The sequence below is a fragment of the Mytilus galloprovincialis genome, chromosome 8 (genome assembly GCF_965363235.1).
Source record: "Mytilus galloprovincialis chromosome 8, xbMytGall1.hap1.1, whole genome shotgun sequence".
Taxonomy (NCBI): Eukaryota; Metazoa; Mollusca; class Bivalvia; order Mytilida; family Mytilidae; genus Mytilus; species Mytilus galloprovincialis.
This window is the reverse complement of record NC_134845.1, coordinates 10,028,407-10,050,394: the sequence shown is the minus strand read 5'-3', so window position 1 is coordinate 10,050,394 and position 21,988 is coordinate 10,028,407. Positions and strand designations below refer to the sequence as shown.

At 33.9% G+C, this 21,988-nt stretch overlaps 1 long non-coding RNA gene across 1 annotated transcript in view; it reads right to left on the bottom strand.

Annotated features, from left to right (window-relative positions):
* Window positions 1-1,773: 1,773 nt before the first annotated feature.
* LOC143085044 (uncharacterized) overlaps window positions 1,774-21,988 on the bottom strand; it is a 42,686-nt gene continuing 22,471 nt past the window's right edge. The window contains exon 2 of the long non-coding RNA XR_012981233.1: window positions 1,774-6,189. This is a non-coding gene — a long non-coding RNA (uncharacterized LOC143085044). The remainder of the gene's footprint in view (window positions 6,190-21,988) is intronic.

The window sequence follows — 21,988 nt, the reverse complement described above, 5'->3', positions numbered from 1 at the left end:
CATTAGTTATATTTATCTTCGATTATTCAACCATGATGTGATTGGTGCATGTAGATATAAGAAGATAATTATGTGTCTTTCAAACTATATAGCACTTTAGGTAAGCAAGGAATTATTTACTTGTTAACCCTCAATTTTAACTATACGTTCTTACAACGACTGGTACAGAAGAAAACAAAGTAAAAGGTCCATTATGTAATTAATAAACATATTTACGAAGACAAAATAGCTTAAATTTTAACTTCTGATGATATCAGTCACAAGATGTTTACAGAGAACAGTACGCAGAAGTACTGAACTGAGCAGGATGTTCGCTACATCAATCTTTAATTTTGCAAAACACTTGTCCTACCTCCAACACAAATATGTTGTCGTCCTCGCAGATAAAGTCCAAAACCACATCATTTTTGTGTGTACTTCAGATTACATAAATTGCATGATAAATGAATAAGGTATTGATATTTCACTTTGAAACTCAACATACACCCCACGACACTTACTAAAGAGGAAATACTTGCTAATAATATGTCTGTTCTATGATCCTTTCGACCAAATATTTAATAGCTAAACTACATAATCGTCCTTACAAACAACTGTATATTGCTGGGTCTTTCAAGTGCTACCGAAATCTCTTTCTAAATTATTAACATAAATTTGATAAACAATCAAAACCGGGCTTTAAAGTTATTGTCAAATTACCTATTCTAGATGAATTATCCTCTACTACAGGACACTTCAAACTTTATACAGCCGATTCAAATTAAACACTATAAACCACCAGGAAGAAAGAAAGTTCTGGAATCTACCAAACAATCAAAATTGCATACCAATTGATTTTTGTAAGGGTTGTGGATACTAACAAAATTAAAAAGATCTTTAAGAGTACATACAATATAAGACTCTTTTACATTGCAATGGTATTAAAAAAAATGAATTTTCTACTAATAACACCAGCACTCCTCATTTGAAAAGTTAGATTGAAAGAATTGGTCCTGCTTTGGTTCATAAAAAAAATGTCCAACGTAGAGACGAGTTTCTTGTTTAAAGAATAAAACTTTTACTTTGTAAACAATCAAACAACAAATTTTCGGAAACTGACATAATCAAGATGCTTTATTTTTTGGTTGACAACATATTTGTCACTTTTTGAGGACTTGTTTATCATTAAACAATCGACATTCCATTTGGAACAAACTGTGTCCCTTTTCTGACCGACTTGTTCCTTTATTCATTTGAGACTGACTCCATACATTAACTATTTAAGAAGACATAAACAGAAGTTATCAGTATCCTTTAACTTTACAATCACTGTAAAGATATTGTCCTCTAATTCTAAATACTTCAAAATTTGCTGACTATGTTGAACGCACCTTTCTCATATGAGATAAAGGCTACAACAAACATAGTGAAGCCTGCCTCACATCTTTACTCACATCTAGAAATTGCATTGAACATGAGAGTCGGTTGAAAACAAACTTTACGACAAAAGAGATGATTTCAGTTTTTCAATTGTGCACTTTCTATGTAGCAAAATTCCAGTAGCGCCTGCATACGGATTATATATCTCCTAGTTGATACTATATTTCAGGGCTTTTATATACCAGTCCAAAATATTGTATAATTACATAATCAATATTGAATCCAAAATGTTAAATATACACAATAGTCAACATATATGATACGTTTTTTCTATTTTCTTTTACGATTTTTGAATCAACCACTCTATGTCACCTATGTCCATCAAACATATATAAAATGAAATGAACGTTGAAATTTATTGTAAATCATTTATTGATGTTTATTATCATTTTCATTTAAACTGTAAAAAAAATTATTTTGACTCAAAGTATTGCTTTTTACTAAAAGGTCAACAGTTTAAGAAGTAATGCAAGTTGAACTGATGCAGAATTTAACTCTTCTCTTGAACATCATATACTGATTGCCAATAGAAATGCAACACAACCGGCGTTTTGCATTTGCGCCGATCTGCATTTCATTTGCGCCGATTTTTTCTTTCATTTGCGCCTATTTTTATTTTCATTTGCGCCGATTTTTTTAACAGGTGAATTACAGGTGAATTACAGGTAAATTACAGGTGAATAGATAAAAGAAGATGTGGGATGAGTGCCAATGAGACAACTCTCCATCCAAGTCATTTTATTTTTCATTTATCATTATCAGCTGATTATAGACCTCTTCCGTTAGCCACTTGTACAAATGTAATGAATTGTCAATTATAACATGTATATAACTGTTGTCCCCTGCTCACCACGGGGAGGTGGAAGAAAGCCAACAAAGATACATCTCCAGACTTTTTCCTTGGCCGTACCCGTAGTTCTTTAGCCTCTGTCTTTCGGTCAACTGCTACATGGTTGTGCTCGTTCTGTGTTTTGACAATAGTCAGACCATCAGCTGAATCCGTGGTGACTCTGGCTTTAAACGATTTTATGGTTCTTTGTAAGATATGTTGTTATGTTTCAGGACACTGACCTTCCGAAATGTATAGCCATCGATGATCAAAGAATTGACTCCTTGGCTCGTTTCAGTGTGCAATATGTCAATAATGTTACTACGAAGTTTCAGAACAATATGAATCAAAATTAACTTAAACAAAAGTGAACAACATTTATAACCAGATTTCACCAATGGTATAGTACACGTACAAGTATTAACTTACCTGTAAATCTAATAAGAAGCAAATATAAAATCGGCGCAAATGAAAAAATGAAATCGGCGCAAATGAAAGAATGAACATTTTTAAAATCGGCGCAAATGTCATACGCCCAACACAACCATTTTATGAAAATTCTTAAGATGATTTCACAAGTTATGTATCCAATATTCATCAAAGTAATCTTGTACACCCCAAACAAAAATGAAACTTGAATATGTTATTTATTCAGATTATTTCATGGCATTGTTCAGAGCTTTGCTATTTGGAAACCATTATATTCATTTATGTAATATTGTTCACACATAAAAAATGAAACTTGGAGTTTGAAGATCTAAGAATGAAATGGTAATAAGTTTTTCCTTTTAAACTTTTTGAGATCTGGATTGTTCATGATATAGCAAACGGTTTTGATAACATATAGCCAAAATATTCAGAAACGCTGAAAAAAGAACTATTTGTATATTAATTCAAATAAGGGGTTAAGGGGTTTGTTACATGATGTGTTTGATTTTGGCACTCTTTATATAAACTTACCACAACATATGTTTGTAGTAGCAGACAACATTGAAGAAATCAAAGTTTAGATTCGTTAAATTAGTACCAATTTAAATCATGTTTCCAAGGTGAGGTTCATGCTGATATGGCAATTTTCTAATTTCAGTATCATTTTTTTTAAAGCAATAGGGTTGATGATAATGTTGACTTAATGATCATTAATGAACTATCTTGTGTGTCATTGAATACTATCAAAAAGTCAGAATACTATAAGTCCAAAATATATGTATTAGTTTTTGTTGTGTGCCATGTGACTGTCATAGAATCTAAATCATTTAGAATTGTTTGATCATAGTTTACAGTTCACCAAATAAATTTATTTAGTCGCATATTCGTTTATTTAAAGGATAATGTTTCATCTTATTAAGACAGCAAGACAAACCTACAAAAAGAAAATAACATCTAGAAACACTGAACTGCTGCAAAACAAACGTCAAAATACATAGAAACGGACTATTTGATAACAGCCGCCATATTCTTGACTTGATAACGCACATTTAAGAAAAAAATCATCCTAATCTATAAAATATAATATTGTAGCAAGTATCAATAAAAAGAAGTATAAGGTGTTTGATGTTTGCTTGATGATATCATGACAATTTGATTTAAATGAAGTAAGATTTTTATTATACACCATTTTATATTTAAAATATGACCTAAAAACAATTGCCAATCCATCTGTCCATCAACATTATTTGGTGCGAACAAATTTGCATGGACAATTGATTTTAGACTTGTGTGAATTTTCTTAAGCATACTTATATACAATGATGAAGACAAAGGTTTTCATTTTCTTACTTTTAAAAAAAGAACTAGATAAATCCTGGTTTTAAAACATACTATTTACTATTGGAACTCCAGGAATTTATAAGCATAGCCCCATTTAAAACCAACTTTGCACCAAACCATTAAATCATAAATGAATTATGAACAGTTTTCATAGAAGAAAATAGCTAAATAGCTGGAAGAACACAGTTTATTGTAATCCAAATACTAAATGTTAGCTTGATATATATGTTGATATTTTTTGTCATCATTTATGACATACACAGATTTGTTTCTACCTCCCGTATTTTGTTAAAAAGTGTGTACTGAATTCATCGAAATTAACGCTACGTTTATATGTACCAAAACCAATATCATGTAACCTGTTTCCAAAATCTCCATCTTGGTTGGATTTTTTTCTTTGAATAAACACTAATTGTTTATCCCTATTGCAAACAACTCCCATCAAACTATTAGCTACTTCTTTGTCATATCTATACACCATCTCAGTTTGCATTTTAAATGGATCTAATACTTGTATCCCGTCTCTAGTTGCCAGGTAAATGTTACCATCATCGTCTACTGTAATATCCTTTAGGCCTGCAGGGTGGTAGGAGAAAATCTCGGATCCATTTCCACTCAACAAACGGAAATAACGAACAGAGTTGCAAGCAAAATTACTATTCAAAGTCAAAGCAAACGAACTGCAATTTATAAATTGTGTATTAGCCAAGAGGCAACCAATTCGATTATATTTATACAGCGTACTATTACTTGATATATATATGAATTTTTCATCAGTGGCTAATGCTTGGAATTCATTATCAAGTTCTAAGGACCATTGACTTTCCATGGATTCTGTATCTATCAATTCAAAACTTTTGCCGTACAAATACACTGCCTGTGTTGATTTAGGAATGCAACTGAGTGCCATATTCATGGAAGAGTGTTTATGAGCATGTACGTTGTACTGGTCACAGTAGATGTTACATCCATTGATTAATGTTAATTCTTTTTCATCATACATGTATTTTACGAGTCTGTAGTTGTTTTTGTATTTCGAATCCTTTTTTTCTTCTGTGTGTTCCTCTAGTATTGTCACATGACCTCCAATAAGTAAACAATTGTCATCTCTTACAGCAAGACAAACATGACGCAAATTCAATTTGTCATATTTTTCATTTCTATCAACAAAATCTTTTGGGTCGAGCTTTATTTGTAAGGTTTCTTTCAGCATTGGGAACTGTCGTACGCATTCTGTTGATGTGGTTGTAGCTTGATTTCTCTGGACTGAGACGGCTTGTGCAGTGTTATCAAGATCTTTTTTAGTTGTAGAGCGTTTCGCTGATCTTTTTGACTCAACAATCTTGTAATGAACGGAAAGGAACCCTATCGCTTTAATTGCTTTTATTCCATGACTAGCTTCCTCTAGACTTATCTTTACTCTGGATGTTGGAGGTACATCTGCTAACATTTTCCTAATTTCGTCCTGTTTTCTTCTTTGTTTCTTCAGGAAGGTAAACAACCGACTTTCAGATCCATTATCAGTAATAAACTGCAAGGTGTTATCATCTTCTTCTACTTCTTTATCAGTTTTCAGTAATTCGGTCATTTCTTCTAAAATGAAACTCGTGTTCTCTTTTTCAATATTTGAAAGCTCCTTTAGCAGTGTCATTTCTAAGTTGTTGATATGTTCCATGAACTTAGATTTGGTATTAGCGATTTCCATTCTGATTCTTTGTTGTTGTTTTGTTACGTCTTCCTTTACACTTTGTCTTTCTTTTATAATCTCTTTTAAAGATTCTCTTACTTCTTGCATTGTGCGCTTGTTAGATGAAAACAGCTCCGACTTACTCACTCCCTTTGACAAAACTTTCACATTGGAAACATTTTTACACTCCTTATGATCTGACTGGAGACATGTATGACAGCAAATGAGATCATGGTCTAAGCAAAGAAAATCTTCTCGACAATCTGGATGTTTATTACATTGAGGAATTGACAGAAGTTTAGATTTTTCAACAGATATTTCCGTCATTTCAGTGACATGATGGTGTTGTGTTAATTTCATGGCTTTGTGATCCTTTAAGCATTTCCCGCACAGACCATCTTCACAATCACTACACCAGTGTGTTAACTTGGATACAATATCTCTTCTCTCGCATGGGTTACAGATGGATTCCATGACAAATTATCTGAAAAAAATTATATAAAATTTAGTCTTTTTTTTTCCAGAGACGTTTATACATTTGTTTATGTCCCGCATAAAGATGTCTGTCACTGTTTATGCATGTGTATGATAATTACGTCATAACTATGATGAATGTAACCTACCGAATTAGACTATTTACCAGATTTGTTATAACATGAGCAACACGACGGGTGCCACATGTTGACCAGGATATGCTTACCCTCTCGGAGCACCTGAGATCACCCCCAGTTTTTGGTGGGGTTCGTATCGCTTATTCTTTCGTTTTCTATGTTGTGTCATGTGTACTATTGTTTTTCTGTTTGTCTTTTTTCATTTTTAGCCATGGCGTTGTCAGTTTATTTTTGATTTATGAGTTTGACTGTCCCTCTGGTATCTTTCGCCCCTCTTTGAGGGACAGCATTAACAATTTGTAAAGATATAGGATATCCATACATTGCCTCGTTCTTTAAACTTTAAATGAGAGCGTGTTGTAGCAGAGACATTTACAGGCTGAATTCTACAAATAATTCTATCCTCTACAATTAAAAGAGAAACGAAAGATACCAGAGGAACAGTCAAACTAATAAATCGAAAAAAAAATGACAACGCCATGGCTAAAAAGGGAAAAGACAAACAAACAAAAGTACACATGACACAATATAGAAAACTAAAGAATGAATAAGCAACACGAACCCCCACCAAAAACTAGGGGCGATCTCAGGTGCTCCGGAAGGGTAAGGGGATCCTGCTCCACATGTTGCTCATGTTATAACAAATCCGGAAAGTAGTCTAATTCGGTAGATCACATTCATGGAAGGGAAGAGGATTGTAGTTACGACGTAAGGAACATATCCGATATCATCTGTGAAATGGTTATTTAATAACGGTCAACCAACTCGTGATGGCGTCCGTAAAATTTACGAAGGGATGATTTCTACTTCACCATTGAGAACTCTTGGTTTAATAGCTTCCTTGTGAGCAACAACCCTCTATCAAGAAAATCATGATAGAAAATACAAGCACGGGAATATCGTATCAATTGGGAGATATGTACCCTGTATGCAGGTGCTGCTGGAATGTTGCTACTTACAAATGGAAAGTTCACAATTGGAAAGCTGAAATCATCTCCTTTGTGGTAAAGTTTTGTTTTCAACCTGAACCTCATTGTCAATTTCTAGATGTAAGTCAAGATATGAAGCCGAAATTACTATATCTGTTGAATCCTTTATCTCTAGTTCGATGGGATATATGTGTTCAACATAGTCACCAAATTTTGAATTATTAAGTGAGAGAACATCATCTATGTAGCGGAAAGTAGAGTTAAAGGATGTTTCTACCTTCTTATCTTTCTTCCTAAGAAGTTCCAAAACTAAATGCTACTTGTTACCAACACAATGTTTGGTTATCGTTTATACTGCAATGCCTTATACATGTTATACTATTCAGGAAATTTTGGTGAACTTTTTAAATTTTATTTTCAGTGAATATACAATTCCGAGAATCTGCATTGTAGCACAAAGTCAAATTGAAATTCAATTTCAACCAAGTTTCATCATAGACGAGATTATATGACCGATGCAATGAAAATATCACATTTTTATGACCAAACTTATCGTCCTTCCCTACGCCTATATGAGGTAGGCAAGGGGGTTCCAATAACAGGAAAACAGCAAATTGATTTGGCTTATCACAGATAAAAAGGAATTGAAAAGGGACAAAAACAGATAACAGTAAATGAAATATTAAAATAAGTCTGGTCCTGGACAAATCCAGTATTTCTTATTACGGGTATTGCTGTGTAATGAATTCCATTTTCTATGAACATGTTTTTCGAACTACATGTATGTATCTAGAATTTGTTTTCTCAATATATGATAATTATATTTTGTTATAGAACACTTTTTGCAGCTTTTGTTATAGAATATTTTTTTCAGCATTTATTTTTATAGTGTTATAGAAATTCGCACATGTTTGTAATTTAAATTGTGTGTAATAAAATTGAGAATGAAAATGGGGAATATGTCAAAGAGACAACACCCCTACCAAAGAGCAGATAACAGCCGAAGGCCACCAATGCGTCTTCAACGCAGCGAGAAAACCCCGCACACAGAGGTGGGCCTCAGATGGCCCCTAAATAAAACTGTGTACCAATTCAGCGAAAATAAACCGTGCAAGAGCTGTATAGCCAGTCAAGGTCGTTAAAAACTTCCATCATCATGAAAATGGACGTCATACTAAACTCCAAAATGAATAAATTAACTAAAATTAAAAAGCATACAAGACTAACAAAGGACAAAGGCTTCTGAATTTTGAAAGACACAAAAATGTGGCGGGTTAAACATGTCTTGTGAGCTCTCAACCCTCTCCCTATACCTCTAGCCAAATATTTGTTTCAGTATAAACATAGAGATATCTTTCGTTAAGATCAAATAAGTTCTTCTTTTGTTACAGAAAACCATCAACGTACTGATGTTTACTTTCCGGCGCATGCCTGGTATTAAATGTTTCAAAATAAATTCATGTGGATAATTTTTTTTGGGTCAAAACATAGATTAAGAAAATATTTCTTGTTCAAAGTTGTTTTTGGTCGTATATTTTCGTATTTTTAACATTTACAATTTTTCTTTGTTTTTAGTTTATACACTTTTTATTTGGTTTTAAATATTACATTTTTTATTTTTATTTTTTGGTACAAGATAAAAACAAGAGTATCTGTTTATTTCAGATGAGTACATCGTGCGTGAGTGCACCCTTGAAGTTTTCTGTAGCAGTGTTTTTAGTAATTTCAGAGGATAGTCTGTTCCAGTCTTTGATGGTTTGACAGAAAAAAGAAAATTTATAGCTGTCTTTATTGCATTGAATTTGTCTGTAGTATTCTTTATTGGTGGATCTCGTAGTAGACTGACTCTGTTGTAATACATTATGCGATGGAATGGCTATATTTTCATTTACAATTTTGTAGAACATTATAAGCCTTGTTCGTAGTCAGCGTTCTTGTAAGGTTAGCCATTTCATGGTGTCTAGCATCTCAGACACACTGCTGGTGTTGTGATGTCTATTGCATACGCACCTTGCCGCTCGTCTCTGTAATTTTTTTAGTGATCTTATATTTTTGTTTGTAAATGGATTTCATACAGTACAGCAGTACTCTAACTTTGGTCTTATAAGTGTTTGGTACGCTCTTTCTTGAATTGTTTGTGATTGGACTTTAAGGTTTCTTCTGATGAAACCTAAGGATTTATTTGCTTTTGCAGCGGTTTGATATTTCTTTTTGTTGTTATATTCATGATGTTACACTTGTCTGGATGGAAAGACATTAGCCAATCTTTCCCCCATTGTATGGCAGCTTCTAGGTCTTCTTGAAGCTTAAGGCAGTCGTTTTGAGTTTTAATTTGTCGGTAGATTATACTGTCATCTGCAAAGAGTCTGATTTTGCTATGTTGGATGTAATCTGAGAGGTCATTTATGTAGATTAAGAATAGTATTGGTCTTAGCACTGTATCCTGTTGGACACCTGATGAGACTGGTATTTTTGAAGATGACATGTTTTCTAAAAGTACTGTTTGAGTTCTGTTTGAAAGAAAGGATTCTACCCAGTTAATGATATGCCAAAGTATTTCATTTTGTATAGTAATCTTTTGTGTGGTACCTTGTCAAAAGCTTTAGCAAAATCCATGATTATAAGATCTGTTTGTATGTTCTTGTCGTTGTTTTGGTATAATTCGTGTATCAGTGAGATGACTTGGGATTCACATGATCGTTTTGCCCTAAATCCATGTTGTAATTCATACAGAGTGTTGTTTGTTTCATGATGATTCATCATGCTGCTTGCAAAGATATGTTCCAGTAATTTGCAAGCTATGCATGTTAAGGATATAGGCCTATAGTTGCCTGGGTTGTGTTTATCCCCTTTTTTAATACAGGTGTGACGTTTGCGTGGTTCCAGTCAGATGGTACTTTTCCTGTTTGTAGTGATCTTGTAAATATTAAAGAGTTGATATCTGTACATTTTCGATGTTTTGTTCTAGTACTTTGCCTGCGATGGTGTCAGGACCAGTAGCTTTATTCGGGTTTATGTTTTTGATTAGTTTGTAAACACCATCCCTAGATGGGTTCCATTATGGGGTATTTACTAGGACCTTGTTTTGGAATGTTAGTGTTTGCTTCAGATGTAAAAGCAGACTGAAATTGTTTATTTAGTATGCTTGCTTTCTCAGATGGACTTGAGTGCAGTGTACCTTCACATCGCAGAGGAGCTATGCCGGTGTTTTCGTTTTTCTGGCTTTTAATGTAGGTGTACAGTTTTTTAGGAGCGTTTTTGAAGCATGGTTGGTGTGGCTCCTTTATTTTAATATCGACAATCATATTTTCTATGTATTGCCAGGGCGAGTTTCTCGTTTCTTTCTGGAGTTTGGATTTAATTTCTTGGTTTTGTTTTTTATATTTGGGATTTTTCTTTTTCTTGTTGATGAGCTTTTTAAGTTGGTTATTTACCCACGGTAGTTTCGATATGTTACCAATGCTTTTTGTTGGAATATTCTTGGTAATAGATTTTTGGATGTTGGTTTTGAACGTGTTTTAAAGTTCATCGAGATTTAATTTATCTTGATCGTGTTTTAGTTATTTGTATGTTTCAGTGAGATCTTTGTCTAGTTGCTCCCAATTTGCCTTTTTGTAGTGAAGTATTTTATGAGCCTGTTGTTTATTTTGCGGCAGAGTTAAGTTTAATTCACTGTAGACAATGTCATGATCACTTGCTCCGACTGGTGGTAATGTTTCGACTCTTTTAACAAATGATGGATTGGTCATACACAAAAGGTCTAGGGTTGTGTCGTTTCTGGTGTTCTTGTTTATGAATTGTGTTAAATTGTTGTCATTTAATATATCGAGGAGTTGTTAGTGTAGTGATGCATCAGGTTTACTAGGTATGACTGCTGGTGTGTTCCAGTCTATTTGGCCAAGGTTGAAATCGCCAGATATTTGTGCACAGAACTCTGTTGAGTGAGATACCAAGTTGTTCTAGGGATTCTCCTTTATCTGATGGTGGTCGATAGTAAGTGCATATGTTAAGTGATTTGTTACCTGCATAAGATATTTTTGCCCACATATTTTCACAATTTGTATCGAGGTCTTGATCGGTACCTGTATTTGTGATTTGCGTGGATGTAAACTGGTTTGATATAGCTAGTAACGCTCCCCCGTAGCCATCCTTTCTGGTTTTTTGTATAGATGTTGTATTGGGAGGCTGGGATGTATTCGTATGGAGAGGTGTCATTTGAGAGCCATGTTTCAGTACCAAATATTATGCTGGGCTTACAAGAGTCAATGATGAGTTCAACTTCAGGTTTTTTTGTTCTTTATTGACTGAAAGTTTATTGTAAGCACTCTTAAAAAATGTCTTAGTTGTTCTGAGTTTTTAGCTGTGTGATTTGTATTTTTGTTTTTAGCTTGCTTTTTTGTTTTTGATTTTGTTGGATTTTTCTGGATTGGTGATGATGTATGTATTGGTGAACCAATATCTCCATGTTCAGATTCAATGCTTGTTTCTAACTCTGAGTTTGTATTTGACAATTCAAGTATGGTACTATTGAAAACTGGTTGATAAGTTTGGCATACCACAGTTTATATATTTTCATGATAGGTTGCTTTTGTCAAGTATTTTATACATTTTATTGTCGATACCTTGAACATTTATATGGTACCATTGATCACAGCTGTCACAGCATATAGCTTTTTGTTTCCAAGATTGCAGGATTCACATGGATATTTTGGTGGACCAGGGTTTGGCTCTGGTGCATACGAGTTTGTTAAGAGAATGCTGGCAATACTATTCTATCATATTTGATACTTTAAGTTTTTCTTGTAAGTACAATCATTGATGTTGTGTGTATATTTGATTTACATGTCTCTTGGTTTGATATTGTTACTGACCATGGTGTTCACAGTGGTAAAAGAATAGAAAATAACTGGAAGTTAGTAAAGATAGACCTACAATATTAGTTCTTCGTCCCTTGGGCAACACAAGGGTACGTAACTGTCTCGATTAAGCCTTGAATATTTTGATAGTTTATACAGATTTGTTTACTTCCGGTTAACATGTGTCACATGATGAAACTTGGCGGTAGTTTATTCCGGTTTTGAAGAATGGAAAAGCGGTAAAATCTCTTCCCTCAAAACAACGTTATTTAAGCTTTAATTACTAAATAATTTTATTCAAGAGACAATGGAAATGTGAACAACAATCATTATGTTCAGTGAAGGTGATATTTGATAACGGCATGACGAATACTTATCAAATCAACGACACTTTTAAATCAAAACAGAAAACTACTTCAGAAAAAGTAATCCCATTTGAAGAAATTGATTTAGGATTATACAAACCCAATGCAAACTGTGCCTGTGTCATTACATCCAACAGTAGAATTCATGCATGGATTACAGCCATTGCAGAAGTTATTTATATAAAAGAAGGCAAAGGGAAAACAATGTTGTTTGGATAGCTAGACAAAACAGATAGTAGAATAAAATAGTTCAAACAGAGTTTGTCATTTCTGACAGTAATACCCCTGAATCAAAAGTAGTCGACCCAGATGATTTCTTGTACAAGGTTATACTATATTTGACAACAGGAAAAGTTCTAACCCAAGGAAAATTATGGGAATCATTTTGTAATCATCAATTTGAGAAATGCAAATTACTTGTGAACTCACTTCTTAACTCAGATACTTGTGTTTCTCACAAGAATGAACAGCTCCATATGAAATCTTTAACATCAATTGCTGAACATACATGTAGTGTCACTTCAGAAGCACAATCTGGGGACTTATTTCAAGTTATAACAGAAGAAACTACACCAAAATGTATCAATAATGACATAGAGAATTCAAACCTACAATCAAAGCCTTAAAGGCTGTAAAAGCAATTGCTGCCATGTTAATGTTTGGGGACTTTTATTTTTCATCCACATATATACAAGAATTAAACCTGACATGAGTGTTGTCTAGTTAAAAGTAAGAAGGTTTTAACTTTATATAAATAAAAGACTTTAGCAGAAAGTCATTTTTAATATGTTTTATATTTCACAAGGAGACAACACGTTTACCAGGCTAAAGTTGGGGTCAAATATACATGTGCTGAAACATATAACTCAAAAAGAAATCATCATGGATTATCCCCTGGTAGTGTTTGTAACTTCCTTGGCAATAATTTCCTTTATTGATTTAATTTTAACAATTTTCATTATTAATTTATATTTAACCATTAACACAAATGATTAAGTTAAAACATTTCAACTTTCCAGACGCAAATGTTAAAAAACGGGAAAAAAATAAAATATCTTACAAGACATAAACATGTAAAGAATAAATGTATATTTCAGCTTAATAAAAATATTTTCATAATGTTACTTTGTCATCATTTTTAAAACTAAGTTCCAAACATTATTGCTCAGTAGATATGTGTCCTTCTGATTCGGTACGAGCACAGGCACTTGTTTCTATCGATAGGAAGGTCGATTATCCATATAAATAGGATAGTCGACCTTCCTATGGATAGAAACAAGTGCATGTGGGTACGAGATAACTACAATTCTCATGCAATCCCGAAAAGGGGGGTCATCACAGACAAACATGACATTAAATCGTTATCACTGAACTAGTATATATATTGTATAGGGGCCAGCTGAAGGACGCCTCCGGGTGCGGGAATTTTTCGCTGCATTGAAGACCTGTTGGTGACCTTAATTCTGCTGTTGTATGTTTTTCTATGGTCGGGTTGTTGTCTCTCTGACAAATTCCCCATTTCCATTCTCAATTTTATTATACGAACAAGAACAAACAGCTCTACGTTGCTTTGATATTTATCAATTTTCAGGAAACATTGCGAAAAATGATCTTCAATATTTCGAAAACATGTGAAATAAAATTGCTAACACGGTGGACCGTCGAGTGTCAACAAACGTAGTAGACTTGTTCACTGAAAAGACGAGGATAATGGTTTCATCTGACATTTGTTATGCAAACCCAGTTTTGATCCATCATGATATTTAAAAAGACGTACTTTTTTTCAATCTATGTATTAATAAACTAGAAAATTCCAAATTGTAAATATGTCTTCATCTGGACCGACTTGGCATCTACTACGTTTGGACGGGTCCATTTCATTAGTAAGGTGATCGATAAATATTACGGAGTTTTGACAGAAAAGGAAAACGAACTTATTGTTATGTGTTTTCAACAAGGGTTTCGTTCCGCTAAATTATTTGCGCAAATAAAGTTTGTCTATTTTTAGATTACAGGTAATAATTTGACACTACGCATTAACCTGTGTAGTGATTTTGATTTTACGATAAATGTATGAATGAACGATAATTTTTTGAATGAACAAGAGCACCTGACCTCTTAAAGAAACACAAATTAAACATAAAAAACCGTATTTATTAGGAGATAATTCAGTTAAATTTTCAATACTAAATCAACAACTGAAATGAATCCATATTTTGTTGAAACATCGTACGAACGGCGGAAAACGGAATCGCATTTATAAAAATGTACTTTTTTTGCACTCGGACTTCTATGTTATTTGATAGTCAAACGGTTGACCCTTTAAATACAAAAATACATCTACAAGAACATATTCTGAAACTTCTTAAATCCACTAACTTTTTTTTAAAGTTTCAAGCTATGTATTGCATTAGAAAACATACATAGGTGTTAAAGAATGACTGACCAGGAGCCTGTTTAACAAAATACTATGGCTTGATCTGGGCGGAGTCTCTGATCTGGGTCACAAAGATGGCCATACGCGACGGCATAAAAGCAATTGCTTTAAAAACAAGAAGAAATGTTTTTAAACACAACTAAGTCCACAACCAGTTCAGATGTACAAAAAACAATTTGATATCCCCAATGAATCTGCGAAAGTTAATTCACAACGTTTGGAAAAAGAATCACAAAAGGTTCATGAATCTGAGAAAATAACTGACAAACCCTTACTGTCATCCAGAATAGAATTGATATCATCGAGGAGTCACTGGTTAAAAATGTATGAGTCACAATTAAAGGAAAAAAATTCAACAATAGAGAAACTTAAAAAAGATAACGAGCTCCTAAGATCGAATAAAGAACAAGATTTAAATACCGCAAAAAAGGATTTGGAGAAAAGAAATCTAGAAATTCAAAACCAACTTGCACAAATCAGAAAGTCAAAAACAGAATATGACATGGACAATGAAAAGTTAGTTTTTCTTATAGATAACGCAAAAACAGATGCGGAAGAAGTAAGGTATAATGCCAAAGAAAGAATTGAAGAAAAAGATGCAGTCATCAAGGACTTACAAGATAGAATACAGTCCTTTTTATATGACTGTGAGGATAACCCCATGCAGCCATGGATAAAAAAACAAAATGCAAGGCAAAATTAAAAAAGTGAAACAACAAGAAATGCAGTAGATCAACAAAACAATACAAATGTTTCAAATACTCCATCGCGAGAGAGTACACAAAATCTTATTAGTCCTATAGAAAAAGCTGCTCAACCTCACTCAAATTCTCAAATGGCAAATAAAAAAACTAATGACATCATCATTGAACCAATCAAAAAAGATGTCAATCTCATGCATTACTCTATTTGTCGTTTTGTGGATATTGATAGGCTTATTTTAAGATCAGGAAAAGAAGGTATGAGATTTACTACACAATAGGAGATGCTTTAGGGCAAGTAGACATGGTCTCCTGTGCAGCGACAATCATTATACATGTAGGAATCAATAACCTGAAAAATGAATCTGCAGAAGAAGCATTTAGTAAATATACTGATTTAATACAAAAGGCCTTAGGAAAATCAAAATTGGTTGTTATTTCACTGGTATTGCCTTCACAAATATAAAGGCTTAATGTAACTAGAGGCTCTCAAGAGCCTGTATCGCTCACCTGATTCTACTTGGGTTTTTGAAATTATATAAAAAAAATATAAAATTTGGCTAAAAGTGACAACACAACCTCATTTATAAGGAAAGGAACATGTTTAATTTCATTCAAAAGTCCCCCACTGGTGGCCATCTTGGATGACGGATCGGCTACAAAGTAACAACACTTGGTCAGCACCTCATAAGGAACATTCATGCCATGTTTGGTTTTATTCCATTCAGTGGTTCTCTAAAAGAAGTCATTTGTATGCATTTCCCATAGGGTCCTATGTTAAACTAAGTCCCCTGCTGGCGGCCATCTTGGATGATGGATCGGCTACAAAGTAACAACACTTGGTCAGCACCTCATAAGGAACATTCATGCAATGTTTGGTTTTATTCCATTCAGTGGTTCTCTAAAAGAAGTCATTTGTATGCATTTCCCATAGGGTCCTTTGTTAAACTAAGTCCCCCGCTGGCGGCAATCTTGGATGATGGATCGGCTACAAAGTAACAACACTTGGTCAGCACCACATTAGGAACATTCATGCCATGTTTGATTTTATTCCATTCAGTGGTTCTCTAAAAGAAGTCATTTGTATGCATTTCCCATAGGGTCCTATGTTAAACTAAGTCCCACGCTGGCGGCCATCTTGGATGATGGATCAGCTACAAAGTAACAACACTTGGTCAGCACCTCATAAGGAACATTCATGCCATGTTTGGTTTCATTCCATTTAGTGGTTCTCTAAGAGAAGTCATGTGTATGCATTTCCCATAGGGTCCTATGTTAAACTAAGTCCCCCGCTGGCGGCCATCTTGGATGATGGATCAGTTACAAAGGAATAACACTTGGTCAGCACCCCATAAGGAACATTCATGCTATGTTTGGTTTTATTCCATTCAGTGGTTCTCTAAAAGAAGTCATTTGTATGCATTTCCCATAGGGTCCTATGTTAAACTAAGTCCCCTGCTGGCGGCCATCTTTGATGATGGATCGGCTACAAAGTAACAACAATTGGTCAGCACCACATAAGGAAGATTCATGCCATGTTTGGTTTCATTCCATTCAGTGGTTCACTAGAAGAAGTCATTTGTATGCATTTCCAATAGGGTCCTATGTTAAACTAAGTCCCCGCTGGTGGCCATCTTGGATAATGGATCGGCTACAAAGTAACAACACTTGGTCAGCACTCCATAAGGAACATTCATGCTATGTTTGGTTTTATTCCATTTAGTGGTTCTCTAGAAGAAGTCATTTGTATGCATTTCCCATAGGGTCCTATGTTAAACTAAGTCCCCCGCTGGCGGCCATCTTGGATGATGGATCGGCTACAAAGTAACAACACTTGGTCAGCACCCCATAAGGATAATTCATGCTATGTTTGGTTTTATTCCATTCAGTGGTTCTCTAAAAGAAGTCATTTGTATGCATTTCCCATAGGGTCCTATGTTAAACTAAGTCCCCGGCTGGCGGCCATCTTGGATGATGGATCGGCAACAAAGTAACAACACTTGGTCAGCACCTCATAAGGAACATTCATGCCATGTTTGGTTTCATTCCATTAAATGGTTCTCTAAAAGAAGTCATTTGTATGCATTTCCCATAGCGTCCATTGTTAAACTAAGTCCCCCGCTGGCGGCCATCTTGGATGATGGATCGGCTACAAAGTAACAACACTTGGTCAGCACCTCATAAGGAACATTCATGCCATGTTTGGTTCCATTCCATTCAGTGGTTCTCTAGAAGAAGTTCAAAATGTAAATTGTTAACGACGACGACGCCGGACGACGCCGGACGACGACGACGGACGACGGACGCCAAGTGGTGAGAAAAGCTCACTTGGCCCTTCGGGCCAGGTGAGCTAAAAATCAAAGAGTTTAATGACAGAATTTTGTACAAATATGACACAGCTGATAAGATAAAAGTTTGTAGAAATAGCAACTTTATTTCAAATGGTAATGTGGTGAAAAAATTCTATTGGGATTCATTTAGACTGAATAATCAAACGGCACATTGCTCTGAGGGATACGATTGCCGTTGTTTCATTGACACATGTATACATGTAGCTGGATAATATTATTTTCAAAACTAATTCAAGTGCACATGTAAAATAGTTACAAAATAGCCAATCCCAGATAAAAGTGTATGAACAATGTAATTAGGCCTATTGTGTTTTATTTTTATACTATCAATTCTAAGTTTACTTTCCACAGCAGTCACTGAGACTCAGTGAGAGAAGGTATTTCACCTATTTTCCTGTACGGTAATTCTAGGATGAACCCCATTCCTAACTCTTTAAATATTTAATTTTCTTTGGGTCAGTGATCACGACTCCTTTCCATACACATTTATCGGTTTAAATTGCAATCGTTTTTAATATAATACGGCGTTAATCGACAGAACGAGCTAATACTCGACGTGTTGTTCTGATTCAGAATTCACGGAAGTTACTTCCGAAAGGGAGACAACTCGAAACGATAATATGGAAGACTCCATTTCGCCTGAAGGGGTGTTCTACGATGCGGACTACATTTATTTTAATTTAAATGATGCATATGATTTAAAATTATGCAACAACAATAACCCTCAATAGCAGACATACATAGAAAAGATCCCATGAGTTATAAATTAGTTAATTAAATGGGGAATCCAGAGCAACCATTCAATCTAAAAACCCTTGAAGTCAAGAAACAATACGCATGCGCATAATTCAAAAACAAACACTTTAGCAAGAACGTATATTAAATGATTATTAAACGCCCTAGAAGGTTCTCTATTTCTTTATGGAAGAAAAATCTCAAATATCAGTTTCCTAACGGTAACATATAAGAAAAAACTCCACTTCAGTCTTATATGACAGAAATAGATTTATCGGAATTCAGAGAACTCTCACATTTTATCAGCAATATGAATGATTTCAAGTACCCATACAATACACCTATTAGAAAGAACAGTAAATCGAAGTGATCAAAGACGAAACTCTGAGGCTCCAGCTTGTAACACCTATCAAGGCCAATCAAACACGTACTATGACAGAAAGTTAGCGGATAGCAGTAGCCAGTGTTTTTCACCAGTATCATGAATTTGGATCTTAGAAAAATAACATAATGTACAAAATGTAAACTATAACAGAATTTATTATTTGTATTTCTAATTAAAATATGTATTGTGGTATATATATTAAGAATTAATTATGGGTTCTAATTATTATTATTATTTTCATAAGCTTCTGCAGAAGATATATTTCTCAGTATTAATATTAGTATGTAAAATAGGGATAAATTTAGCCAAGGATGGCAAAAGACAGCTTTGTAATACTTACACCTTAATATAGTTTTAAAAATAGAAGTATAAAGTAACTTTCCAGCTTGTATGCTAGTAGAGGGCAAGCATTTTTATTTTATTTATTTCATATATCAAAGCTGGGAAAAAAGGCAAATAATTAAAGCAAGTAAGGTTTTAGGCTTGAAAATAATTAAACATTGTCAGATAGTCATTTTCTATTTTATTTTTTACTTTTAATTTCTCTCACTATCTGTTTTACAATTCACTAACCCCTGTGCATTTTGAAAGGTTAACTCAAATTTAAATTTTCATCATGTGTATAAAAGTTTCAAAGCAACTATCTATCAGCTCTTGGAATGTTAATGGATTATTTAAAAGAATAAGTGGTAACAGAGTTTGTAAACTAGATGATGATAATATTTGTCAAATTATGACTGCAGACATTGTTGGTCTTTCAGAAACACATATCCCCGCCAAAGAGATTTTAAACTATGATGGTTATAAATGTTTTGTAAACTGTAGATCATCTGATTCAAATAAAGTTAAAGGTGGTTTAGCTACTTTTTTTTAAGAAGGAAATATTATCAGGTGGAAAGTTGATGGATAAAGCAATTGATGATATAATGTGGTTTAAACTAGACAAGACATTTTTCAGTTTTGATAGAAATGTATTTTTATGTTTTTTCTTTATTCCTCCTTCAAACTCATCTTACACATTAAGAACAAATTTTGATAAACAAATTTTTGAGAAACTTGAAGCAGATATTGCGAAATATAGTATATCAGGGGATGTAATCCTTATGGGAGATCTAAATGCACATATAAATTGTAAAGAGTTAGATTTCATAACAAATGAAGTAGATGACAGTTTTGACAACTTTCTTCCCACTAATTATGTTGCAGATAGTGTAAACTATGCAAATTTAGAAATACTCAAGTACACCAAAAAACTATATATATAGTGAGTAGAGCAATTTTGTGTTGCCAAAATGATTGCACAAAATTAAACGGAATGTCAGGAAAATATCCAAAGACATTAGGATCTTTAATCATAAAGAGAAGAAAGAACCTTACAAATTACTAGTGAATGGGCTGGAAACATCCTTGAAGATCTCGTTATTTGTAAAAAAATTCTTGACACAATATGAGATAAATGTACAATAAGAAATTAACATAAATGATGGAGTAAAGTAAACAACAACAGAGGAGGTTAACGTGACTATATACAAAAATTAAAATCCGGAATGAACACAGATAAACACATGCCATAAAAAATTTCAATATATTATTAACATCAACTTCGTCTTTACCGAGAAAGATGTAATCTGACAGGAAAAGAACTCGGGGGGGGGGGGGGGGGTGGCCACTTCAATACTTAATTGATAGGGGTGCCGCTGGGGTTCTGTTACCCCACTCTTTTTATATTAATTAAATTTTAAAAATGTATACCTTCTCATATATTGCGTTGGTATAAATGTTACCTTTTCTCATATTGTTTTGGTTTCAAGTGGTGTGTAATGTAAAATGTAAAAGTGTCAAAAGAGAGAAAATTGGTTGAAAAATCACATCCGGATACACCAACTTGACCAAGAAATATGACAGACGAAGAAGTTATGGGAACTTTATCGACCTTATCATATATTTTTGACAGTTTTCCCGACTTATTCACATATTTTCAAGCTTGACAAGTGACCTATTCCAGCGGCACGTCCTATCACCTTGAATATAGGAAGTGAAAAAAAACACACATTTGTTATTGTGGACTAAAAAGAAACAAAAACAAACTGTGATAACATATGCATGCAACTGTTTTAAAGGGGCAAAATAAATCCTGTTTTGTAAATTGTATATATACAGTTTGTTGTGATATTATTATTGTCTTTATGTATACTTTAACTTAAGAAAGATGTAACAGTTCATAGTTAACTACAAAGGAAAACTTACACAGCAACTTTCATTTCATATACAGAAAGTATTCGTCAGCCACAAAATACTCTTCAACACATTTGTTCATCATGATGTAATAACTAAGAAATGGAAAACTACAATAGGGAAATTTATATGTAGTGGCACCAACCTGTGCAGATGACAGAGCATTGCTTTCCAACAAAAAGCACGAATTACTTTAATTGCTAGATATGATACACAACATATAAGCATAAAGATTACATAGCAGAAAGACTACACAGCTAGGAAGACTGTCTATGCAATAAAAGGATGAGGGCTACATATACCGAAGGAAAAATCGCCAGTTGTTTTCCATGAAAACCTGTCAAACAGATGTAAAACCTAGGAGCCTGTATGGTATAGAGATATTGATTTATAGGTGTCAGACCACCAATTACTCCCTCCAATTTAGAACGTATGTAAAAGTAGCCCTACTCTGACACAAAATAGTGCTTTTGATGTCCTTGTTTACTTAAACTAACCAACAAATTTGCAGAAATGAAACTTTTGGTGAAAGAGAAATATATCTAGATCAGTTTGAGCCAAAATTTACTTGTCTATGAGTTTGCATTAAAAATTGAGGATTAATGCGCTCCATAGTATACTAATTTTAGATTTCCAGAAAATCAGGTTTTCTTTTTGGAGTACCTCTGTTTGACGGTC